Below are 26,762 nucleotides of genomic sequence, written 5' to 3' on the forward strand. Positions count from 1 at the left end.
GTGATTTTACTGACCTATAATATACATGTAAAGACTTGACCACATGGTGTGCTCATCACAAGGTATACACAGCCTGTAAACAGCTCCAAAATAAAGATAAAAATAGGAATATTACAATCTCCCAAAGATACTCCAAAGTATTTTCTTGTCCCTCATTGCCATCCAAGGGTGGATGCTGTTTTGATCTATTTGCTAATAGATTAATTTTTCCTACTTTAAACTTCATATAAATGGAGTCATCAGAATTTTTCCTTTGTAGTCTGGCTTCTTTTATTCCTTTCTGTTTGTAAGGTTCATCCATGTTGTGTGCTGTTTTCTTGGGAACTGTAGTATTCCATATTATTAACAGGCAACAGTGGGTACTCCTGATACTGTGTTGAATGTCTGGCTGTGCCCAGATTGTCATTATAAATGGTATTACATTAATATGTTTGTTCATGGCTTCTGGTGAATGAATATCAACACATATTTATATGTTTTAAATAATTTAGTTATGAGAACCTTACTGAATATTCTTAGTTCTGTCATTAGCAGGTAGAAGATCAGGGAACCATCACTGTATATTTGGTCTACAGTTGACCTACATGTTGTTATATGGAATGTAATTATACAGCTCTATAAACATATGCATGCATATATGTGTACATATGTGTACTTGTGTACGAAATTTTCTGTTGTGTTTGCTTAGAAGTAGAATTGTTAGATTGTATTATTAAAGTGGTACCAAAGCAGTTATACCAGTCATGCTTCCGGCAGGAAAGTTCTAATTGTTGCACATCCTTGTCAGTATTTGATGTTATCTTTCTTATCACTGTTAGTATTATAGGTGCTGTGGTCTAAACATACACTTTAATGCTTAGCCTCTTACCCATTTTTATAATAGGTTTGCCTGTCTTATTCTTAGTGGTTTGTAAGAAATTCAGTATTGATATACGTATTGTAAAGATTTTCTTCTTCCCATAGCCTCTAGTCTCCCTATTTTCATAGTAACCCTCTGAAAATATGAGATTTTTTATACAGTACTATGGAGGATATCTTATTGCTAGCCTTATTGAAGTTGAGCCACATTGATCAAAATTATCTTCAAAGAACCCCTGAGGTATTGGTTATATAGGGTAGGACAGGATCTCTTCAAGTAATTGGAATATGAAAGCTGATATCTCTGGGACACATAAAAATAAAAATATTAGGTGTTTGCTGTGTGTAATGTAATGTTATAGACACTCCACCTAGGCTACATAGGCTGCCCTGTTTATTCCTAAAGAAATCTGGTCAATTAGGTGCTATTATTACTCTATATTCAAGCAATAAGTAAATAAATAAAGAAGTTTTATAAGTGCTCAGGATCACAAAGCTAGGATTCTCATTGCAGAGTTTGTGCTGTTCATGCTATTCTGTGCTCTTTACTGCACAAAGAGCCACATTTCCCAAGTATTGTTCTACTGTGGTGCCAGTTCCCCGTAAGGATTCAACAGTGTGTTAGACCCTTTACTGAGTAGGTAAGTTTGTCCTGGCAATGGGAAGCTGGTATGAGAAGCAGTTGCATCCTATATTGCTGAATCTCTGTCTACAAATAATATCTGTCACTGCAGAGACAGTGAACATTTGTGGAGTGAAAGAATCAGTGTGCAGGTAGTGGACACTGCTTAGCAGATGTGGGAACTCAGCAGGGGTCAAGACCGAGGCAAGATCAGTTGGTGTTATAGGGGAGGCTTGGGAACGTCAGTCCCGCTAGAGTATCCTGTTGTATAGAAACAAGGCAGCTAAGCTTGTGGTCAAAGAACAGGGTCCTTTGTCAGCAGGAGAGGCCATTCTAGTTATTGACAGATTAGAAAGTCTCCACAGGCATGTAGGACTAGCACAAATCAAGGTCAAGTAAGTAAAGGTTATGAGGTTTCAGGCAGTAAAGTTCAGGGTGGCTGGAGAGAGCCAGGAGTTCCAGTGCTAGCCCGGACTCCCCTTCTGAATGGGGCCTTTCTTCTTGAGAGTTTGTAGCTCTTCGGAAGAACATATTCATCTCAGGAGGAGACTTAGCTCAGGTTGAACCAGAAGAAGCTTCTGCGCATGTCTTGCCCAACTGTTCATTTGACAGGCAAGGAAATTAAGACTCTAATGAGAGTTTATTCAGTAATTAGCAGAGCTAACATTAGAACCAGGTACCACATTCCCCCCACCACTTCCTCATGTTATGTCAAAAATTAAGAGCTGATGGGAATTGTGGAACTAACAAGGATGGAAGACGGAAGGAAAGCCTTTAAGAGGTAAGATTGGATTTAATATGGGAGAGGAGAAGGTGTGAAGGGTAGAGAACAGGCTAGGTTGTGATTTGGCTAAGGAAGCTACTTAGAAAACTACCATTATCTAGATACCTTTTTCAGTCTTATTAAGATATACTTATAGAGAAGTGCAGCATGCTAGAGAATGGACAGAAGGACTGAATAGGAAGTAAGGATTGTACCTTGGCTGAGCCTAGATTTACCTGAGGCTTTAGGACTTCTCTTTAGGACTGGAGACACACAGAGGGTTTGAATACTCCTGAGATGCTCACCGGTCAATATCCACAGGTTCCTGTACTAATGCTGACCTGGGACCAATTTCTCAGGATTCTCATATGTAAACAGTGACATCACAGTAACCTGTCAGTAAGAGTTTCTTTGTGTTATTTCCATTTGTGTGGCATTGGTGGGCTTGTCTGATTTGTCTGTGGTCATGAGCTTGTTGACAGAATGTCTTACATTTCATATTCCCTGTACTTATGTCAATGCTTGTTGCCTAGTGGACATTCTGTAAACATGTTTTGAAGGAATTGTGACCTTAGAATGTAGGCTGACACTACTGAGAGGTTTGAGGTTGTTGGAGGGAGGAGGGCCCGCTTGTTCTTAGTTCCGAATAACCACACAGAAACTGTATTAATTAAATTACTGCTTGGCCCATTACCTCTAGCCTCTTATTGGCTAATTCTCACATCTTGATTTAACCCATTTCTATTAATCTATATATCACCACATGGCAGTGGCTTACTGGGAAAGATTCAGCATGTCTGATCCTGGCGGCTCTCCCTCTGTTTTCTTCCTCCCAGAATTCAGCTCTGTCTTACCTGCCTACCTAAATTCTGCCCTATCAACTAGACCAAGGCAGTTTCTTTATTCATCAACTAATGAAAGCAACACACAAACAGAAGGAACTCCTACACCATTTCCCCTTTTCTGTTTAAACAAAAGGAAGGCTTTAACATAGTAAAATTCTAGCAAGAATTACACTTACAATATTTATATCTATGTTATCTTTTATCATAACTAAGGAAAACTATAACTATAAATTCTTCAACTCCATCAAAGACTCCAGAAGAATATAATATTACCTATGTAAACTGAAAGTGAATTGACAGAGACATCTCGCTGCCTGGACAGTCACCCAAAGTTCTTCTGTACCGTTGGGGTATCCATCTGCAGCCTACAGGCCCATAATATCCAGCAGATTTTTTCATGAATCAGGAAATTTCAAAGACAGGGCTGCCTGTATTGGCAGTTTGCCAGTCACTCTCTTCTGTGTCCTGCAGAATGTCTAGCAGACTCTTTCATAAAGCAGTAACCCTGAAGGATCATCTCACCTTTAGGCAAGTTCAGCAGTCATTTCTCTGTGGATCCTTCATGTCCAGTGAAGCAGTCCAGGCAAGAGCAGTTTCTTTACCAAATGGCTAACCAATTCCATAAGGAGCTTCTTTGATGCCCATCTTCCTCTTGAAGTAGATTGGTGCTGTCAGAACCAGATGTGTCTCACTGACATGAAAAGTCCTAAAATTAAAAATATTTACATGCCATATTTGAAGGTCTCTGAAAGATTTGAAGAATATCTAACTAGCCAAAATATATCTCTATACATCTAGAAAATCTAACATGACTACAAGCTTGACTACTATAGATAATTGTCTATTAACCTATATTTATATCTATTAACCTATATTTAATAATAGATGATTATCTATTAACCTATAATCTATTAACCTATATATATTGCATTTTTACACAATCACAATACCTTAATCAAGATCAGAAATACACATACATATAACAAAATTGACCTTAAATTTGTATCAAGATCTATACCAGAGCAAATCATTCATCTCTATAGCATATCTCCCTTTAAATGTAAACAAACAATTATAAACAGTATTTGGGAATATGGGCGTAGTTTTGTCCATAGTGCTTCCTGCACTATGGGGGGTGCTGTTAATCAGGTCTTTCATGCTGTATCCTGTGTGCTAGGTTCATCTCAGTCAGCAGTTGGGCAGGGTATTTTTTTGAGGGTTTTCACGGCAACCTTTCATGGGGTTATGGTCTATCAAACCATATTGGTCTAGAAGCAATCCACAGGTTCTCATCTTCTTTGAAAACAAAAGAGAAACCTCTTTTCCAAAGCCACATATCCTTAGTTCTGAAGTCAAGATACCTCTATAATATATATGCTGGTTTAGCTTAGCAGCCTTTACAATGAAATGTCTCACTGTACTTAGTTCCTTCACAGTCAAAAAATTCAAAGAAAACACAATAGTATATATAATCCATACTCTGTGAATTTTCCATTTTTACATGTCTTATTTTTCTTTACTCCTTTTAATCTATGACTATTTGTACTCTGTCTCTTTAAAGACTTTACTCTTTTTTAAGTATTAACTTTATTTTATGACTCTCTATACTCTCTTTCTTCTCTCTCCCAAGCCTCTGTACATTTATCCAACACTGTGACCCATTTAGAGGTCGTTTATGTCTGAATCTGTCCTATTGTGACTCTGTAATTATTTACTGTCCAGGTGCACTTTTCAAAATGCTAAGCCCTTCTTAAAAACTTAAGTTGTGCCATTAGTAGGAGTAATATGGTAGGTGCCACCTGTTTGCCTGCCCAGTCTAAAACCTAAGCTGTACTACTATTATGATAAATACGGTAGTTCCTGTTAGCTCTGCACAGTCCAGAATGGTGGAGCTGTTTGAGTCTCTGAGCAGCTTGCACTGCCCCATTTCCAGGCACACAGCGAGTCTACATTGCCATCAAGCAAGCCATAGCATTTTACTCACAAACCCCATCCAAATGCTCTGTCTGCCACAAGAGACAGAGGTCATGCTAGTAGCATAGCCCACAAAGCTGGCATTTTAAAACCGCCGCTTTTTTCTGCTGTGGCTGAGTTGGGAAAATCTCTCTCGAAGGAGCTGCGGCAAGCCACCAGCAAACAGCAAAAAGCCATGTCAAATTCTTTTTTTAATCTAGAATTCCTTTTTAAGCTTTTAGGTTTCACATGGATATAGTCGACCACGTTGGAGCACTAATTGTTGTAGGGAGGAAGGCCTGCTTGTTCGTCCTGGCTGCTTAGTTTAGAAACTGTATTAATTAAATTACTGCTTGGCCCATTAGCTCTAGCCTCTTACGGGGTGGCATCAGAGGAGACAGTTTGTGGGAAAATGTTCGAGGGGGCAGATTAGGACCAAATGATAGCAGTTAGGTTTGTCACTAGGGAACCATGCAATGTTTTAGAGCACAGGAAAGATGAAGGGTCACAATTTTAGAGAAGATGCTGATAGAAGTTTCTAGACTGGGTTGGAGGAGAGAGCCTGGCTATGACAAGGTGGTTGGGAGGGTTCTGGGACGCATGATGAAGTCACGAGTTGTGTGGGCAAAAGCATTCTGCCTGCTTTTGCTCTCCGTCTTCCTTAGCTTGGTGCTAGAGGAAACCAGTCATCAATTGTGGCCTTCCCATGTCCAGCCCTGACTGTACCAGGCCTGATACTTGTCTGTTTGTGTCCTCCTCACTTAGACATACTGCCCTTGCATATGGTTCCAGGTTTCCAAACCTTATGCGTCCTTGTATCGCAGATCCAATGCTGCTTTAATCCCTCTCACTCTCCAGCCTTTCTGTGTTTTGTTATTTTCATCTTAAGTGAGACACAGTGAGACATCTGGAAGTAAGCCATCTGCTTTTGTTTGTTATTCTCACCAAGGACAGGCCTGTTCCCAAGCCCCAGGAGCAGTACCCTAAAGCCCTGTGGAGGGTGGTATGAGGCAGAACTGGAGAAGAATCATCGTACCGAGACACTGCTTGGAAGCCACTTCTGCCTGGCCATTTTGTTTCTGCCTGGCCACAGCTTTTGCTTGTCTTACTGGTTCTGAAATGCATTAAATTCAGGAGACATTCTACAGCCTGGTAGTAACTGTGACCAGAAGCCTGGTCCGAGCTTCTACTAGCTTTCTGTGATACTATATAATGATTATACCTCCTGCCTGTGGCATTGGGTTCTGTTCTCACATGTTGTGGCTCTGGCCACAGTTGTTTGGAGTAAACAGAAAAATGGGGATATATCTTAAAAGGATATATTGAAATATAAAAAGTTTCTGTTAGTTTTCAGTTAGCACCTCCCACATACGGGAACCTGCTATAATTAGCACAAAGAGTTTGAGAACACCATTGCTCCTGCTTAAGCAGTGGTGTGTGATGAGAACAGACATTTATTAAATGTTTATTATGGGCTGGGCACCATGCCAAGCACTATGCGTAGATATCTCACCTACATATTAGCCTTTCACAGTGGCTCCATGCCACAGATCTTACTAATGCTGCTTCATGGATAAAGATCTCATGGAGGGCTTCATGTCCCTCAGCCAGTGTGAGTGTCCTAATCTCTGAGCCTACTTCCCACCTCTCTCCATGCTTCTTCTCATACCATGGGTGTCAGAGAGGAGGATATAGATTCGGAAGTCTCGGATTAAGTTTATCATGGAACTTAAACTATTTTGGCTGATCTTGTTTTTCCCAGTTGCTTATTTATAAACTGGCAAATTTAATATTTATATATTTCACAATCCATCCTTAAGAGAGTAAATCAGGTAATTTGCCATGAAAGTATTTTATACACTAGTTTAAGTTAATAGCCAAGAAGAATTACTTAAAATTATAATATAATAAAAGAAAGGTTCAGAGGCATTGGTTTTCTTTCTCTCTCTCTCTCTCTCTCTCTCTCTCTCTCTCTCTCTCTCTCTCTCTCTCTCTCTGTGTGTGTGTGTGTGTTGTATTGATGCACAACAGAGGTTGTAAGATATGTAGATGGGGGGCAGGCATGGGGAGCTCTCCTGAGAGGCAAGGAGAGCTTATGTGTGCAGCCCTGTGAAGCGACTGTATTGATTGCTCACTGTGTCTCCATTAAAAGTTCTCAGTTCTGACCTATTTAATAGGACTAGCTGTATGAATGAGGTGGCAAGGGTTTGCAGCAGGCCCACTGTGGACTGAGTCATGAAGTCATGCTCATGATGAGGAGCTTGCTGTTTGGGTAGTTGAAAAACATGGGGAAGCAAGTTTAGGGTCTCAGCCTTATTTGAAGGCTCTGCTAGGAGAGGGGCAATGACAGAATCCATGCCCAAGGGCCTTGGGATAAAAGTGAATCCCTAGAAAGGTCTCTAGACCAGTAGACTTCTATTAGTCTACATTCCTAGTGCTGGTATCAATGAGATACAGGGTTGTGGACCAGCAAGGAGGATTATCAGGAAGGCAGCCTCTGCCCATGATCCTTCTATAGGCCCCAGGGGCATGACTGTGACTGAGAGATCAATCTGGCCCTAAGTAGGCTCCAAATCACCAAGGAGAAACTTTCCTTCATATTCTTGTTCAGGCCAAGGCTTACTTAGGGTTCTTGCCATTTATTTTAAATTTTTACTTGGTTCAGTGTGAGAGAGAAAAGAGACAAGATGCTCAGTCTTCGGTCAGTGAAATGCTGGGGCAGTTTGCTGGAATACATTTTTCATACAAAGGTTTAGCTTATAGGCTGGAAACGGCTAGTTAGTAATATCTTGGCATTTTATAATTCTGAAAATAATATTTATAAGTAATCCCCAAAGAAAATGTCTTGTATTCTCATTCCTGTGTTCACTGGTCCATTTATACAGCAGATGGTTGCTGGAGATAGATGTGGCCTACTTGGTGGCATTGGGGGCTACAAGACACAGTTCAGGTTCATGAGAAGCATCTCAGCAGTGAAGCTGTTTTATAACTGTTCCTAAATCATGTTAGCTGTGGAAGCTATTTTAGGAATGCCTTTGGTTATGAACCATATCTTATATTTAATTTTGATTCTCTTTTTCCTCCTGTCCTGGATTCAGTAGCAGCACTAACAAACAGTCTGTGCCTGGCTTTGTCTTAGGTATTGGAGGGACTTAGAGCTCACCAGTTCATCAGAGTTGGCACCTACAGTCATCTCTGAGGGACGACCTTGGATGTTGTCCTGGGTGGCCACTTCACCTTCTAAATGTCAGGAGGACCTGAGCTTCCATCTGAGGCTCTGAAATGCTAGGACCGAGGCAACAAAGTGGAGAGTTTTTCTACCTTTTGATCTTCGGTCTGTATGTGCTTGTAAAGGACTTTCACCCCACCTGGATATGTAACGGCTTGTAAAGCTCCATCTTCCCACCTGTTTGTTTGTTTTCTGACACTAATGACTTTCCTTTGCTCCTTTCCCTTCTACTACCTTATGAGGTAAGATCAGCATTATACTGTCTCCTTAGCAGAAACAGAAATCTATAGTATGTAGCCACAAGGAGCTACTACTGGGATCTCTAGGGTTTGATTTGTTGGGTAAGGGTTGCTTTGACCCTGGTCTTTCATCAGTGTGACAGTGGGGCATTTGATTTCTGTGCCTGTGCCTCAAGTGCAAAGGAACGGAAGTCAAATAAGACACCTCCTAGAGATGAGTTAGGGTTGTGCTATTCTTATGGGGAAAAAAAGCTGATTTTAGTAGAATCTGCTAGAGGGTGAGCTGAGTGCTGGGATTTGTAGCATTATAGGTTAGTCCCTCTGCTACTGTTTGGGAACCCTTTCTAAAAGCAATAGTTGGAAGAGAAAGAGGTTCAGATCAGAGAAAGGGGACAAGCAGAAACCTCATAGGACCAGTATGATTTGGAAGGGGCTCTGGCTATTTGGCTATTCCATCTGTGTTGCAGAATATAGGAGTTGTTCTTTTGACGGAGAGGTCTCATCTAGCAAGTGCTCATGGGACCTATAGTAGATAGCTTTGGAAAGACTGAGAATTTTAAAACTTTCCTGGTGCTGTCTTTGCAAAGCTCCCACTCTCTAGAGGCATCGCTGAGCCCCAATGGGACATGAGATGACATGGTATACTGTCAAATTATGGATTTCATGTGTTGTTGGCATTTAGAGAAGAGAGAACAATCATTCTGGCAAGCGTGTAACATAAGAGTACATTGCATATATGAAGACTTCAATAATGGCCGTTTTTTCCTCCTTTCCCCCTCCCTCCCTCCCTTCCTTCTTTCCTTCCCAAGGATTGAACCTAGGGCCTTGTGTATGCTACTCAAACACTCTGCCACTGAGTGGGAGATGAGGCAAAGGTTGAGTTGCAGAGGCAGAATGGAGAGTCAAGGCAGCCACAGAAGAGTAGCTCTGTTGAAGATCAGAATCTGTGAGACTTTAGGTGCCTGAGCCATTTCTGAATTCTGTCCTATTATTAGTCCCAGTTAGTAAAAAAGTCAAATGAAGTGTTGAGGAAGGCTGCTGATTAGCTAAGAATGCTGGAAAACCTGATGTGAGGAGAGTTCTAACACATTACTGTGTATTCTGAAGGACACTGCTTTTGGAGTTGTGAAAGCCATGAGTGGGGAATCAAGTAGCCGTTCCTTCTGCAGATTCTACAGTGTTCACATATGAGCAAATGGCTGCCTTACAGTTCTGCTATAGCAATGGTAACACTTTGGGTAAACATCATTTAGCAAATACCCTAAGTCTTTTACTTACATAGACTCATCACAGCACTGTGAAGGGTATGCTGAGCTTGTTAGGTCAAGAGACTAGTAACCTATTCAAGATTTCCCACCTTGGATACAAACCCAAGAGTTCTTCCTGTCTAGGTACCAGGTAAGGGCAGATGATGATGAGGATTCCTTTAAAACCTCTGAATTCTTTTTTGGGGGTGGGGTAGGAGAGAGGATCTTGTACATTGAATCCAGGGCCTCAGGTTTGCTAGCCAGGTACTCTATGAAGTTTTATCTTTAGCAACAAACCCTACAATTCTGAAGGCTCTTGCTGAAAGGTCATTTAGAAGGGAATGGGAGATCCTTGTGCTTTAGTGCAGGAATGGTAGTTGCTGCTCTTGGAGACCTCACTGTGGTTACTGTTTTGTGGCTATGAAGTCTTTGTGAAGGTTTTTATTAGGAAGATTTTATGAGCAAGACAATTCTGTGGCTCTTAGAATCCTTAAAGCCTTCTCTGGGTAGGAAGGCTGTTGAAACCCAGGCGTAGCACCTCAGTACCTTCTGCTTTCCTTTTTCCAGCCCTGACTCATGACTTTGGGCTCATAGAAGCTCCAGAGGTGCTTGCATCATGTCAGACCCCTTGGAAACTTCTCATCTTCTTCTTTAGTGCTGCCTCCCCAGAAAAGTGTAAGCCAGTAGAATCCAGGTGCTCATCTGAAGAGGCAGAAAAACTTGAACCATCTTATTTTGGGGTCAGGTGAGCCCAAAGAGCTGACTGACTAGACTTGGCTTTCCATATCATCTGCCTCTGCTGATGGGGGTCCTGTTGACCACAGTAGAGTTTCTCACAGTACTTTATGCTAACAGTTCATTTCATTCTGTAGATCCTGCTTGCTTTCTAAGTGTTCACCCTGGCCTCCAGAAGAGTTGAAGTTTTCAAAGGGAGGTTGGTGAATGTTTCTTGTCTCTCACTTTGCAAGGTGTTGGGGAAATATAAAATGAGATGATTTGACTTTAAAATCCAGTGGACATTGCTGCTCTGCCTTTGGGGAGAGAACATTGACCTTATAGGGTTATAGTAGAGCCTAGCTTGAGGATAACATCCCAGAGGGCATTAGAGAGTGCAACTCTCTAGAAGGGTATAATCTTAACATTTCCTTACTGTGGTCAACAGCTCTCTCCCCCAAACTTTAGAAGATACTTCAAATTATCACACATTTTGTGGAACTGTACTTTTGATAAGATTTTACATTATGAGTATCATTATGTAACTATACCCTAGATACTACCCTAAATGGTTGTGTTACCATGTTTTAAGTGGTTTACAGTCTCTCCCCTGTCCAAATGATAGCCTTGGCCCTGAAATTCTTTTCTCTGATTTAGCTCTTCAAGCTGGCACTTGGTTGCTGAAAGCATGGTCCTATGCCCTGACCATATGTGATAACTCTGTTCTCTCCTGCTCTGTCTTAGGCTGTGGGTCTTTACCCTGATGTACTGCATTAAGGCTAAAGCGGTATGGAAATGAAAACTGAAGTGAGGGCCCTGTGTATTCATGAGTCTTGATGTCTAGATCTGACTCAGTGGAATAAAGCAGGATTTGTTTTTTAATAGGGAAGAGACTCCCTTTTAAAAGCACATGTCACTAAGCTTCAGTAGTCACGTAGGTCACCATAGTTAGGAGAGTATTCACTTGTCTGGGTTCTACATGCCCTTGAGACATCAGCCTGTACCCATATGGGCCAAGATCCTCATATCAACAGCCTGGTCTGTTCTGTGTCCACAGTTGAGGAAAGGATTACAGATCTCTAGTTCTGATTCACATGGCCCAGCATGCTCAGTGCCTGCAGATTATTTCCCTCCATTGACAGGACCAGGACTTTAAGAGCAGCCAGCCAAAAGGCCCATAGGGAGTCTCAAGAATTTGCACCCTTGTCCCTGAAGAAGGGACAGGTCAGTGGCCCCCAGACTTTATCAGGATAGCAGGTACAGGCCACCTTGCCAAGACAGGAGTGATGGGTAGGGCAGGACCTTAGTGTTCAGAGGTTTCATAGATCCTTGATTTCTTTCACTTTCACGTGAAGTGCTGGGAAGCAGCCTAGGCGAGAGGCAGAGTGACTCAGTCTGTCCAGAAGACAGTACGTGCATAAAGGTGTAGCACACTGGTCACAGTGTCTGCTGTTCCACATGCTCTTCCCCACACATGCCCCTTTGTGATAGAGCCCTTTCCGCATTCTGCAAGGGGCTCTGGCTATGCTAAGTTCATCTCCATTTTTGTTGTGAATTCAGAACTGGGCATGTCTACCATGCATATTAGTCATCCTTTTTTTGCCTTTTGTCTTCAAATCTCACCTGTCTTGGACCTGAACACACTTGTTTTTGTCTAGTTATTCTCATAAATATGAAATAGTCAGTTCTGGATGGAAGACCTGAGGATGCTAGGTATTGCAGGACTAGTGAGTAGCTTTTGTTGTAAGATGTGCAAAATCACTATCTTCATTGTTATTTTCCTTGCTACAGTGTTAGCTGGGATCAGTTGAACTGCTTTCTTTGGCCTGGGCTTTGGGATAAGTAATTTTGTATTGTCTCCAAGAAAAACCCCTGATCTACAGGTAAAATTGAAGCTAGAAGTGCAGGAAAGTTACTTGAGTTGTTCAAGTTTATATAACTAGTAAAGACACTGCACAAGAATTCAGATTTAAATCTGTTTCATTTGAGAGTCAGGAGTTTTTAACCAGTCTGTGTACTTAATATTATATATTTAATAAGTGTTTGGGTAAAGTCAGGAATTCTTCAGTAGGCTAGCAGTATCACTATTATGGTATCACTATTAATAATTCAGAGTACTTTAAAAATACTTATAATACTATGCTTTCTAGTTCTATGGGAACTATAACTAGATAGGAATTTCTATTTTGCTGATTAGGAAGCCCAGACTTGGAAAGACTATGGTGACTTACTTTAGGTTGCACAGCTAAGTAGTATAAATTGGGTTTGGGTGCAGGTCATCGCTAGAACTCTCTGTACTCTAAATAGTTCTGTTGTTGCCCACATTAAGTAAGACTCATTTTCTTCCTCTGCCTTTCTTCTTGCTTCCTTTTATATCTTATGGTGATTTTCATAGTTTGTTCCTGCTCTATTTTCCTTCTCAGATTGTTCATGTGAAGCTTACTTTAATATGTGCTTGCTTAAGCCTTATAATGGACCCTACTTATGTCTCTCCCTCTCCCCCTTTCCTTTTCTCTTTGAAGTGCTGGGGGTTGAACCTAAGCCTTTTTACATATGCCAGGCAAGCGCTTTATCACTGGTCAACATTCAAAGACCCCACCCCGTTTTGAGCATAGTGCTATGTAATAGCATATAGGCAGACCTCAAACTTACTATCCCTCTGGGTTACAGGTTTATGCTATCATGCTAGTTCTATTTTATTTTTGATTAAAGGAAAGGAATAGGAAGCCTGGAAGTAGATAAACATCTTGGGACCCCTGATTTATGACAAAGATTTATGTGTTGCTGATAGTAGGGAATAGATAGTCATTTTGATAAACACTGCTTGTTCAGTGGGATAAGACTGAGGAAAGAAATGGATCTGGACCATATAAAAAATAAATTTTAGCAAGATCACTGATCTAAATGTGGGTGTTAAAATAAAGCTTCATGTGTACACTAATAATATCTTCATGACCTTGGGATAGGTATACAGTCCTTAAAGATGGCACAGGAAGCCCCTCACTATGAAGGCCTGATAAATTGGTTGGTATTAAAATGAGAAACTTTTATATTTTAATGACCTCACTAAAAAGTGAAAGAAAGGAAGGAAGGAAGAAAGGAAAGAAAGAAAGGAAGAAAGAAAGAAAGAAAGAAAGAAAGAAAGAAAGAAAGAAAGGTGAAGATATTCATGTAGTGTAGCACCAGAGGATGGAAGTGGGTCACATGTAGAATATGTGGTCCTCCAACAGATCCTCAGGAAGAAAACTCCCCATTCTACCCCCAGTGAGAAGAAGAATGTTCTGCACTTAGGAACCTTCTCCCATTTCCAGGTTTTAACGTGTGGCTCTTGGATTACTGCAAGCCTGGTGGCTGGCCTTAGCTTGCATTTTCTTTTATTTCCCATGCTGCTTCACCCAGTTGTATCTCTTTTCTCATGAATGCTGCCTATGTGACTTTAACTCTTCTTTGTCTTACAAATTTTGATCAACTATTCTAAGAATTTTCCTCTCTAGTTTCTTTTTCCCCTCTTCGTTTTTCATTTCCCTTTCGTTCTCTGAGCCTTCTTGTTGTTGAGCCTTATATCTTAAGTTGTAAAAACTACTGTAAAATATCTAAAAGACTTGGGGAGAGCAAGCTTGTTCTGTGAGGCTACAGAGACAACAAAAGGCTCATTACCTATGGAGAGATTTGTTCTTTACTGTGCTTTAGCTGTTCAAATTCTCTAAAGAATGATCAGAGAGCCGGGCAGTAGTGGCGCACGCCTTTAATCCCAGCACTCGGGAGGCAGAGGCAGGCAGATCTCTGTGAGTTCGAGGCCAGCCTGGTCTAGAAGAGCTAGTTCCAGGACAGGAACCAAAAAGCTAATGAGAAACCCTGTCTCGAAAATCAAAAGGAAAAAAAAAAGAATGATCAGAGTTACTGAGTCACAAAGAGGCAAAACAGCATCTTGGTTGCAGTGTTTTCTGTGGAGGGCCCTATGCCTATGCCTTGGATGGTGTTAGATTATGATAATCTCTTCCAGTCTTATCTTAAAAATCCTAATCAGACCTTCTACTGACATCCAGGGGAGTAGCCCTCAGTGGGAAAGAGAGCCAGTGTACTAACATGATTTCTCTGCACTGCTAGCTGGTCAAGGAGGGCTACAAATGCTGGTACTTTAATGGAAATCATGTCATCATGTCTACCTAACTTTTTTTTTTGTTTGTTTTTTTTTTGTTTGTTTTTCGAGACAGGGTTTCTCTGTAGCTTTGGAGACTGTCCTGGAACTTGCTCTTGTAGACCAGGCTGGCCTCAAACTCACAAAGATCCACCTGCCTCTGCCTCCCAAGTACTGGGATTAAAGGTGTGTGCCACCACTGCCCGACAACAATTATTTTTGATACAGCATCCAACGGCATCCATCAGGGCTTGATCTGAATGCTTTGATTGCCTTTGTTTTCTTCAAATGGCAACATTTGTATGTTGGTTTTCTTTTGGGGCTTTTTCTTGTTGCGTTCCTCTCTAACAGCACTTGTTCTCCTTGGCATCACACATTCGTTATTGGACCCATGAACACCCTGGAAGTTTTGTAGGTGTATGGGGACTTTACAGATTTTTTGGAAGTGTTTAAAATCTTGGAGTTTAACATAAAGCTTTTGTTCTGAAAAATTGGACTGTCTGAACTCTGTGATCTCCTTTCTCAAATATCCCTGAGCACAGAGATGGAGGGGCAGCCTGCAAGGATTGGCATGGCATAGTCCTTCTTGGGACAGTCTTTCCTGAACTGCTTCTCTTCTTTATTACTTGTCTGGCTGAGAAATGTTGTAGTTGGTTACTTCAAAAAGGGAGAAACTGGGCCTCTATGGGCCATCTTATGGATTGATCAGTATGTTTACTATTAATTCTTTGAAAAAGCAAATTCAAACTTTTAAAGAGTTAGAATAGAATTTTTTTTTGTATCTGTAATGCGAATTTGAGAATGCTTCTAGGATACTAAGCTGGCAAATTTGTCTGAGATGTTGGCCCATTTCCTGCACTTTGGTACTATGTATTAGCATAGCACTTACTAGGTACTTCGTGAATGTTTTGCCTCCTGAGGTCACCAGGCCCCAGCTATTTGTCTACTCCCAGGTTCTTAGCAAAAATGCCCACCCACCACATCTAGTGTACTACAGTATGTTTCTAGCTGGCCACTTCCATGGGGGACCAGATTTATATTTAGTTTATCTGGGATGCACGCTCGGGCCCTAAATGTTCCAAGTGTATGTTAGCTTCTTGCACAGCTCCCCTATTTCCACTAAGAGCTGGGCCTCATGGGAGAAAAAAAAAGACAGCAGGCCAGCAGGAACCCTACTTTTGTCCACTGATGTGGTTAATGGAGTTTGTGGCCAGTACAGAGTGCATGCAATTCACGCCCTGGACAAGGATGGGTCAAAGTTTAGCTCTGTCCCTTTAAAGAAAAAAGAGACATTGTTTTTGGAATTTTGAAATTTTGACCCATATCCTTTGGAGGCCAAGGAGAGCTAACTGTGTCTGGAGAACTTGTTTAGTTCACAAAGCCTGTAGCAGTTGAGAAACTAAGAAACTTGGAGCTATTGGGCAGGAGCTGACACCCTGCCTTTTCAGGATCCCAGACAGGCCTTTTAGTATAAATGGCAGAAGGCAGTATCCTGTCCCTGCTCAAGAGTTATCATCCCCGCCCCCAAATCAAACACTACACGTAACACCCTGTAAAACTGCTTCCTTGTAGGTTTGACCATGCTTGCTAAGTAAACACCAGCCCGTGTTTTTGGAATTCAATTCATCTCTGCTTCCTGGTTATCCCTTTTGGATTTTTCTGTTCTCCGTGCTCCATGGAATCAGGTTAATAGAAGAAAGACCTAGAATTAGTCAGCGGCACCTAAAATGACTGCTTTAATCTTAGTAAAAGTCTGAGGGTTAAATGGGCTTGTAGGAAGAAAACTGAAACAAGTCCTCCTACACAGTGTCAAATTTTGCAAGCCATCCTTTCTATCATGGACATTTCTCTGTGAAGTCTTAGCACAGTCTTGTTGTAGACCACAGTGGCCTCACTCCTAATGCCCTATAACCTTGTGTGTCCCTACTCTAGTTTGGTGCACCTCTTGACTGTTTCTCATGATTTACCTCTTCTTATTTCCACCCACCCATGACGTTCTTATTGCCATGGGGCTGAGAAGCCACGTCATTCACCAAGTTTGTGGAGTTATGGGCTAACGCTGTGCTGAGCCTACTTCCCTCTAGTTCCCTCTTCTGAAAGAGAAGGCTCTCTGGCAGAGCTCTTTGTTTATTTGATCCTGGACTCATGGATAAATCAGGAATGTCCTGACATGAACTTAGGCGTGTGTGTGTGTGTGTGTGTGTGTGTGTGTGTTTCCCTGTGGAGAAAGACACTGGCAAATAGAGACTTGGGTGAGCAGAGGATCGTTCTGGGGGACTTGCTTTAAGTGACATCAAAGCCATATGCCTTTGGTCATCAGATCAGTAGGTAACTTCTTTATTGGCATACTCTACCCTGCTTCCCAGAAGGTGTAAATTTGAAGCACTTTCCCCTCTGCTGGGAGCCTGGCACAGATGCCCCAGGCTTCTTTTAAAACCAGGGATTACCAGGTTGTCTTCCAAGAGGTCCTTCTCTCTCCTGGCTAAAATGTTGGCCAGAGTGGTTGTGTAAAGGCTGTGTAGGATGGTAGGTATAGAAGAAGTGGTTTCCTGGTCTCTTGTTCCTATTCTTCCTGAAAGGTGCAAGATCGATCATGATGTGATGCACTTGATGAATCAGCTTACTGCCCTAGAACCTGAAGATGTCGGAAACATCTGGTTAGAGGCTGGTATGAGAAACACACACACACACACACACACGATTGGAACGTGAGCCTTGTTGAATGTGTCTGGGTGTGTAGAGTTCATTGGGTTGGTGTCTGAGCTCTTCTTGGAAGCATTTCAAGGAAGGGGGATGTTAGAAGTTCTGTGTTTTGCTGCTGTTGAAAGCTGTCAATATCCTAAAGTAACTTCCACCTGCCTCTGAAGCATCAGTGGAACACCTTCCTCGTAAGAGTTTCTGGGTTTGTGGGTACACTAAACTATTGCCCAATGATTGATGGTTGGGCCGGTATATGTTTATCTTGGTTGGTCACCAATCCTGAGGGAAGAATCAGGTATTGGCTATCTCTGGTCCAGGCTTGGACATCCCTCCGTTTGTTGTCTTTTTTGTTGTTAGAAGGCTTTTCTTGGGAACAAATGACTCAGCAATGAATCGTAGACTGTGTGGCCTATGTGCCTTTTGGGAAATTATTGGACATATACTTATCTAGGTCCTAAAATTTTGAACACTGAATGAATAGAGGTACATTACTTTGGATTTTTTCAGGCTGCTGTTTGGTTTGTTTTTGAAATAAACCTTACTTGATAGAAGGATCTCGTTTTCGGGTTAAGCAGACAGTGTTTTAATTATGCTTTTTATCTTTAGGGAAGTCAGGATATAAAAGTCCTGATTCCATGGCTAAAAGCAAAATAAAATAAAACAAGAAAATTCTGAAAAAGGAGAAAGAAAAAGGCAAAAATAATTCCAGAAAACAGCTGTGGCTGTAATTTTGGACTTGTCTGTAGCAGAAAGGGTTAATGGGATAGTAATCTCATGGTGAGGTCTATTTTAGCCTATGGCTAGGAGAAGCCCGTATGGCTCAAGAAAAGATGACGCAACATTTAGTAGTACAGGACAGCCCTGGCTGGGCCGGGAGGCTGCCACTCAAAGAGTTAAAGCTAATCTTATTGCCATGAAGCTCCAAAGGAAGAGGAGAGGTTGCAGGGATAGAGACCTGTGTGTTCTGGAGCTGTTAGGTATGAAAAAGGAAAAAAGGCTGAAAATGTGGCCAAGAAAACAGAATGAAGGTCCAACTTTTTTTTTCTCCCTTGTTTGACCAGCCTTGGCACTGCCCGCTGCCTCTCCAGGGGAAAAGCTGCAGTTCTGCTTCTGCAACACAAGGAGCAGACTGGAGAATTTAGATCTGCGTCACAGAGCTCAGAGCAGAGAGGGAGAGGGAGAGAGAGGGAGAGAGAGAGAGAGAGAGAGAGAGGAGAGAGAGAGGAGGAGGAGACGAGAAAGGGAGACAGAGAAAGAAGGAGAGAGAGAGAGAGAGAGCAAGGGAGCCAGCACGGACACACAAGCTGTCGATAGGTCTGCTAGCAGCAGCCGTGCTGCAGCAGAGAGAGAAATCAAGAAACAAGTCATAGCAACACTGGGCACCAGATTCTGCCAAGCGTTCAGAAATCTGTCGGGGGCCAGAGGCCTCTGGGTAGCCTAGGCTAAGATGTCACGCAAGGTGGCATGGGCGGTTCCCATAGGGAGGAGGTGAGATGAGGGGCAGGAGTAGATACAAGAGTTGGTGGGGTGGCAGGGGAAGACTTAATCAGAGTGGATTCTGGAATGTTCTGGACTGCGGCACCCTGGGTCTGGATAGGAATTTGGGTCTGCGCAGGAGACGGCTGGTGGTCCACTGGGGCTTAAGGACTTGATGGCATAACCTACTTCTTCCTTCACGTATGTATTTTGTGTGATAAGGGCATGTCTAGGGTATGTGGGTGCTCTGTTTTTTCTCACCTCCCTTTCTTTTTGCTGTTGTTTCCTCTTCCCCCTTGGAGGGTTTTGTTGTTATTGTTGTTGTTGTTTTCCACTTTAATTTCCTCTCCCTTAATGCCAGCTACTTAGGCCTGATCAGGGTAGAGGGGAGGAGTGAACCATCCCCTGGTTCTCACTTAAGCTCCCACCCTTTACCCTGTTTTCTTCTGGTGGACAGAGAGGCTAGTTTGTGTCCATCTGTGCTGTCTTAGGGGAAAGGAAGAGGATGAGAAGTGTCAAGAAAGCCATCAGGAGGGACTGTTTTCCCAGGCATTCCCTTGTTAAAATGTCTCGTCCTGGGCATCTGGGGCGGTAGAGAGCATAAGCATGGGGTGGGGTGTGGGCTGGGAGAAGTGGGGTGAAGCTGGGAGGTTGTCACTGCGTAGTTGAGAAAAGTGGAGAATGGTGACGCAGTCACTGTTGCATCTTGTTAGGAGCTCTGTGGGGACAGGTAGTGCAGCTCCTGGGACCTGAGAGGCCAGCAGAAGGGTTAAGGATGAGCCTAGGTGGGAAGCTAGCATTTAGAGATTAAATGTCATCCTTTTGGCGTTGGAAAGTTGTTTACCTTGCGTTCTCTGTGTCTCCATGTTGGCTCCCTTCCAGTTCACATGTGATGGCCTTCCCTGTACTGCTGCATCATTAACTAAGTGACTGAGCTGGTCTTCCATTGGCCAGGGGAGGGCTCTTGCTTCAGACACTTCCTCTCATTGGTAGGAGGGCCAGTGGCAGGTGAAAAGCTCTTTTTGATTGGCTGAGGACAGGGTATCAAATCTGAATTTGCATTTCACTTGCTTAAAGGGGAGGGAGGAGAAGCCCAGCAGCTTCTAAAATCTCTTTTAGGGGTGTGCGTAGGTGCCTGTGTCTGCCTGCTTCAGACTGCCCAGTCGCTGCTTCTTCCTTTACCTTTGTAAAATTTCAGTCACTATAAGGAAGAAGAGCTTAGAGTGCCCCAAACTTTTTTATTTTTTATTTTTTTGAGGGAGGAGATTGGGGAGACTGGTTTGAGGAGGACTGACCAAATTGGAAGAAAATATTTGTCCTCTGCTTTGGTGTCAGAAAAGGGAATTTTCCAATCTGCCACACCTCAGTGTTGCGGCAGAAATAATTCTTGGCTCCCCTGGAAACCATCGGGCAAGGTAGGGAGAGTTGCTGTTGCTGTCGTCACTACCCTGGGCTTCCTACTTGAGTGGTCTGCTCCCAGGTGAAGGGATCTACACTGATGCTCTGGTCATCCAAAGCGCCTCAGACTCTTGGAAGAACCTGCCTTTTGGAAGCTGCTGCTATCTTGTGCTTGGAAAGGTGAGCCGTGGGACTAACCTCAGGACATTGCTTGGAAGCTGGCTGTTGTAAGGTTTCCCGAAAAGTGAGTGGGTGGAGGTTCGAAGGGCTCCTGCTAGAATGATTTGTCAGTCTAGGGAACTAAGAGATGGAGAATAAAACTGGGGCAGCGGTAACTGTCTGATATTGGGGGAGGGAAGCTGGAAAATCAGAGTGCTAGCATCCTGTGTTGTCCTTGTGGTGGGTCTCATTTGTGGGAGGGGGTTTGCTGGGCCCTGTGCCATGTACAGAGTGGCCCCACCCATGACTGCGCATCTAGAGCGCAGTGCGCCCTGGGTCTCTGGCCTGGGACAAACACCTCCCTGATTGTTATATAACTCAGGGTGGCCTGTGCCTTCTCAAGCCTGCTTTGCAACCCTACCTCCCCACTACGTGGGGCTCACAGCTGAGGGTCTGCTGGGGAACATGTATGGGCTGGCTAGCCTTTGTCCACTTAGTTACCAGATTTCAGTACAGAAGTGGTCTGCTATCTCATCTGGGGACATGGGCTCCAGAATGTTCTTCTGAGTACCCTGTGTCACGTATGGTCCCTGGGGCTTGGAGGTGGAGGTAGTGTCCTCTTTTCCCTTTTACCCTATCTGGTTTGGGGGCAGGGACTTTGTGAAGAAGACCTGACACAGTATTAGTATGAGGGAAGGTGTGACAGCCTATTGGGAGGGGGTTGGCAGTTCCCCTTCCTTGTCCATAGCTTTCCTTTCCCTGGGTTCCGGATTCCTCTGAGGCTGCCATTTTGAAGGCATCTCTGCTGGTCTTCCACATGGTGGCTGGTGCTGTTGCTTTTGCTGGCCCTGTTTGGAGAAGTGGATGGGAGTCAGGGTCTGTGGTAGAGGGGTGCAGGCGCTATATAGATGGATGTAGCTGTGATTGCTGCATTGAAGGTGGTCTGGAGGCAGAACTACCTGATCCCACCCTGGGTCACAGCACTGGGTGGGGGTTGAAATGGAAACCTGGGTCAGGGTCCCATGGCCTGGGGTCCCATCTTTAAAGTGTGGGCACTTGGCTTCCATGCCCTAGTTAGCCTAAAACTCAGAGATGTTCTATGAAGAGCCTAGTGTTTGAGGAGTGTAGAGGCAGACCCAGAAGCTCATCTAAGATGTGGCAGACCTGTGGTTTGTGTTCTTCAAATAGACTCTGTCCCTGGCAGCCTCCACATGGGGATGGGGAGATGGGGGTGAGGGACACAGCAGGCAGCAGCGTTTGGTCACATGGCCTTGCCTTTCCTCCGTGCCCCCTGCCAGGGCTACAGGACTACAGTTCTAACTGCTCTTCTAGAGAGGCTCCCTGCTGCCCAACCCTTTCTAGGCCCTGCTGCGGATAGCGGCCATCTTGTCTTCCTGCTCAGAGATTTAAAATGGTTTCCTATCATTGTCAAGTTGAAATTCCTCCCAATCAGTAGGATATTCAGGGCTCTCTGAAAGTGGCCTTAGCTTTCAAAGAAGCCTTCCTCAGGTAAAAACCGACCAACTCATATTTCTCTGCTTTTTCAATACTGGTGTTTTCCATGCCTGCTTTCTACCTGTTGCAGTCCCATTGTCTTCACGGACCTCTCCCTGAGCAGCCTCTAAGCAGAAAACCACTGTTACAATTCTCCTTTCTTTCATGGTATTTTGTTATGTGTTATTCCATGTGTTTTCTATCAGAGTTTGTACTTTAACAAGAAGCCTAGGGAAGGGGGAAGAATATTCTGAGCTTCTGTTGCCGGATGCCGTGTTAGATTCTTCAAGAACAGTTACTTGTTTATTTTTTATCACAACCCTTTAAGGAGAGTCCTGTGGCTGACAAGAGCCCCAGTTTCCAAAGTCTTTTTTCTCTGTAATGCTCCATGTTTTCTAGATGTTAGAAGATGACACCCTCCTCTTCATACTGTGTTAGGTCATTCAGCTGGTCCATTCCTATACCTGCTTTATAACATTCTCCTCTTCCTACTTGGCCAGATTCAGTCAAGGTGATATATTTTTTTGTCCTGAAATGAACAGACTTCAGTTGCTTTGCTTGCCTTCCCCATGGAAGATCAGCCAGAGGTGGGTAGGTAGGAACACCTTCAGAGGAGAGTAAGCCCTGTTGAGGCAGGTGCACACATTGGACTGGACATACCTGGACTGTACTCCAGTCCCAGTTGGGTGATTTTAGACAGTTCATTCTATTTCTCACCCATATATGTGACCTTAGTTTGTAAAGTAGAGCCCTAGAAGAAGCCTGTTCTGTAGGCATGTCTGTTGTATTGTCTGTTCTTTGTAGATTTGCCTGAAGCCTTCTTTCCCTGCCTGGGGACTTATTGGGCATGTAAAATGAGAGACTAGCAGGTGACTAGCAAATTGGGGAAGAATTATATACTTCCATGCTGTCACAGCAAGCATAAAGGAGAGTGTCTCGGTAGTTTGTACCTCAGGCCTGCAAGGTGGTGGTGTTCTCCCAGGGATGGGTGCCCCCCCCCTTGTTTCTGAAGCAGGAAACAGAGGGGTGGTAGCAGAACGGGGGTTAGCAGGGAATGTTCCTGATAGCCTTTTGATCCTAGGTTTGTTTCTCTTGTTGCTGAATCTCTATAGTGGCTGATGCTCTGAGCACCCTGATGCCCCTCATCACCAATTCTGGGCTAGTAGCTGAGGCCTGTCAACAGCAGTCTAGGCCCTAGTGACGGCTGCTTTGGTGTGTGTGTGTGTGTGTGTGTGTGTGTGTGTGTGTGTGTGTGTGTGTTTTTCCATTTTTTTTTCCGTCGTTGGAAGATGACTCAGTGTATTGGGAGCCGGGAGATGGAGCTCTCAGCCGAACAGCCAGAATGTTCTGACAACATGAAAGCAGCAAAAAGAGCTCATTGGGGCTCTGGACCAATTCTCAGCCTTGGGTCATTTTTAGGGAGGGCTGGGTATTAAGAAGGCCACTGCTAGGCTTTAGGGATGGGGAGACACCAGACCGCTCACAAGTGTTCTGAGACCTTTGGATTTTAAATTCAGAGGAGAGACATGATTGTGTTATTCAGCAAGCTTAGAAAACAGTACCCTTTTGCCCACCCCTCCCTTCTCTCCTCCCTCCCTCCTTCTCTCCCTTCCTTCTCCTTTTTTCTTTCTTCTTTTTTTTAAAAATGATTTTCACTGGTCCCAGATGATAGACATATTTCTGGAACTGGATCTCCTTTGGGATTTCTCAGTGGGTCTGTATGAGTGGGTTTGGTCTTGTTGAGAATAGAAGGTGACTCCTTCTCAAGACTGGGCAAGGAGATCCTCCATGAGAGTGTACTATAATCCCCTGGAGTAGATGCTCCAGTAGAGGCAAGATGCCAGAATACCCTTTATCTTCTGAGATTTGTGTGGATGGTGGTCCTCCTCACTTTCCCTAACCTGAAGGCATCTCTTCTGCAGGATGTCAGCTTTCTCTTTCCTTGGATGGTGTGACAGAGCTTACTTTTTTCCTTTCATCTTCCTCACTTCCTATGACATGAATTCTCTCCCCATCTTCCTTCTGCCCCGTTAGCACATAATTATGGAAGCTCGGGGTTCTAGGCTTTTCCCGCAGCATCGTGCTAAAGGCACATGATGCTCTGCCCCACCCATTGTGCCTCTGTCGCAATTGTATCCTGGTCAAATTATTGGATTTTTCTCTCTGGTTTCCTCGACACAGTCTAGGTTGAGGAACAAACAATTTAAGTTTGGGAATGAGGGGCATCCTGACCCTGAACTTCATTCAGACTTTTTCCAGGTAGCACTTTTAACTTTTTAGCCATTGATTTTAGTGTAGACATTTGCTTTTCTACCCAAAGATCACCTAGAATGACTCATTTTGGATCTTTAGGAGGTACATCTCCTGAGCCTGAGAACCAAATGGGGGCAGGAAGCTATGACTGAGGTCACAGCACAGTGGGGCACAACAGGCATATGAACGAGCTGTCTATACTCACGGTGCTCTTAAAAGTATTTGAAGCCTCTAGCTTTTGTGTCTGAGTAGAGAACATCTTGACTAGAAAGTCTGCATAAGTGTAGGAGTTCTGAGCTGTGCATATGATGAAACCCTGAATGCCATGTTTCAGGGAACTCTGTTGTGTGTGTGTGTCCCTGACCAAAGGGTGGTGGATAGGTACTCAATCAGATGTTGTACCCACCAGTGCTGGTCCTTCTCCACATTGCTCTGCCCAGGGTTATTTTGCATCTGTCACAGCTGAGGACTATTGTCCCAGAGGCTACATATAAAATGTAATTGCAGATCATTGCTTGATTGGTTTTGTGAGCAGAGCCCAGCTGATCTACCTTTCTTTCTCTTCCCAGCAGAGAACGTAACAGAGTACTGCTCTACCTGTAAGTAGTTGACAACCTCTTGGCAACTCAGGCTCAGCTGAGGATGATGTTTGTGCATCAAAGCCATAATTCCGCTGGCTAGAAGTTTGCTTGCATTGTTCTGGAACAGAAAAGAGGAGCTGCTTGACCACTTTTTCAGTAGGTAAGTGTTCATCTTCATTCTTGTATGTTTTTTCTGCTTTCAGGTATGCAAAGTGAATAGGTATCTATAATCCTGGGCCGCTATACCTTCTTCCTCTCCTATGTGTCCTCCCTTTGTCCTTCAAAAGGAAAGGCTGGAAGTTATTGTTAGCCACCACATATCTCCCTTAGGCTCACGCTTTAAAAGCCAGTTTTCTCTAAAATGGATCCAGTAGTGTCCTTGGTGAGGAGTTCTAATACCCTCATGAAGGGCCCTGCTGCACTCACTGTGCCCAGCTTGTGCTGTTAAGACTCCTCACTGGCTAGCTGCATGAGGATGGTCCTTGCCAGCACTTAGCATAGTTCTGCCAAGTTCTAGTTCCAAATCTCCAGGCTGGTAGGAACCTCAACTATATATAGCCTTGAGCTAAGCAGTTCTTATCAGGCATGTCTACCCTTCCCTGTGGGAGAAGAGTACTTCTATCATAACCACAATGTGGAGCGTGAGTTATCTCCAAGGGCTGGAAGTTGTGTATGTCCATATCTGGCTTGGATCTGCCATACTTACTCTTCCTTTTCCTGTTTCAGGTGCTGGATGAAGTTGCTGAGGTGGGATGAGGGCCAGTAGGACGCCATGTTTAGAGAAGGAAAGACTGGGGCACTCAGTTTTGTCAAAGGTGGTTATGCCCTACCTCAAATACCAGCTTCCAGAGTCTCCTCTGTTTCCTGCTTGACTTGCTCCGCTCACAAATATCTTTTGACCTTTCCTCACTTTTCTGTACCTCTGACTCTGTGCTTTCCCACACCCCTTTCTCTTCCCTTTGATTTTTTTTCTTTAGGATAAATGAGAGCATTCTCAGCTACTGGTCTAAGAGACATACCTGTTTTTGTTTTTTTTTTAATCTTCACCCCCTATAGCAAGACAGGGAAAGGAAGTTGTCCTGGGAAGGAAGATGGGTAGTGAGTAAGCCCATAGTGTTGGGTGATGGAGCATAGTAGGTTAGATAGTCTTTTCCTTCTTGGAGGTACTCCAGAGCCACCAATTTGTGTGGTTCCTTGACCTCAGATGTGGTCTGATGTAACAGGGACCTAGTCTTGCTGGTGAATTAAATATCCAGCTATTGATTAAAAACTAGAAGCAACAAATGAAAGGCCTGAGTCTGCCTCCCAGGCAGCTGGAGTGTGGCTGCTCCCTGGATCTGTTCCCTCAAACTTGACCATTCAGAACCTCCAACAGTTGTTCTTTTCTCTCCATTCTTCCATTCCTGGCTTTTCTATGAATGGGGTAACTGGCAGAGTGCTGGACAGGGTATGGCAGTACCAGGGTACCTTTACTTCCCACAGTGAGGGAAAGAAAGCTTCCTGGCTGCTGGGTGCAGTTCCTGTTAGAATCCCTAAAGTTCTGGGAGCTGTCCAGGGCTCAAGCATGTTCTTTCCTGTGCAGAAAGGGTGTTTGCCTTACTCTGGATACACTGAGCCTATAAGGGAATTAGGCTAGGTCTGGGGTCCAAAGTTTAGGCTAGGCTGAGCAGTGACTGGATTCTGGATTTTTCTCTGCTTGGGGTTTTCCTTTGAATGGATCATTTTATTCTTTAGGTCTTCAGTTGTCTTCAAAATATTTCCAGGCACTTGACAGGGAAATACTTTTCCTCTGCCTTACAACAACAGCACTATTGAGTTGTTAAAGTGATGATCTCCCTCAAAACTGGGAAGGCGGCTCCATTGTAGACACAAACCGGAAAGCAGACAGCTAGTGCTTGCTGTGATAGTCAGGAGTCCCTGTCTGTCATTGCTGGCAGTGTTCCTGGCCCCTAGAGTTAGTGGGAACTAACACAGCCAGGTGTCTAGGGTCTAAGGAGAAAAGAAATAATCCCGGATAATCCTACTAGGTACCTGTGGAATCTCAATCCCAGCCAGCTCGTGCAGTTACTCTGCTGGCGTTGTGTTTCACCTTC

At 43.6% G+C, this 26,762-nt stretch overlaps 1 long non-coding RNA gene across 1 annotated transcript; it reads left to right on the forward strand.

The window, feature by feature from the left end:
* Positions 1-18,498: 18,498 nt before the first annotated feature.
* LOC142859165 (uncharacterized) lies at positions 18,499-25,578 on the forward strand. The gene is made up of 3 exons (XR_012912135.1): positions 18,499-18,985; positions 24,661-24,829; positions 25,396-25,578. It is a non-coding gene; the product is annotated as an uncharacterized LOC142859165 (long non-coding RNA).
* The last annotated feature ends 1,184 nt before the right edge of the window (positions 25,579-26,762 follow it).

The sequence above is a fragment of the Microtus pennsylvanicus genome, chromosome 10 (genome assembly GCF_037038515.1).
Source record: "Microtus pennsylvanicus isolate mMicPen1 chromosome 10, mMicPen1.hap1, whole genome shotgun sequence".
Classification (NCBI taxonomy): domain Eukaryota; kingdom Metazoa; phylum Chordata; class Mammalia; order Rodentia; family Cricetidae; genus Microtus; species Microtus pennsylvanicus.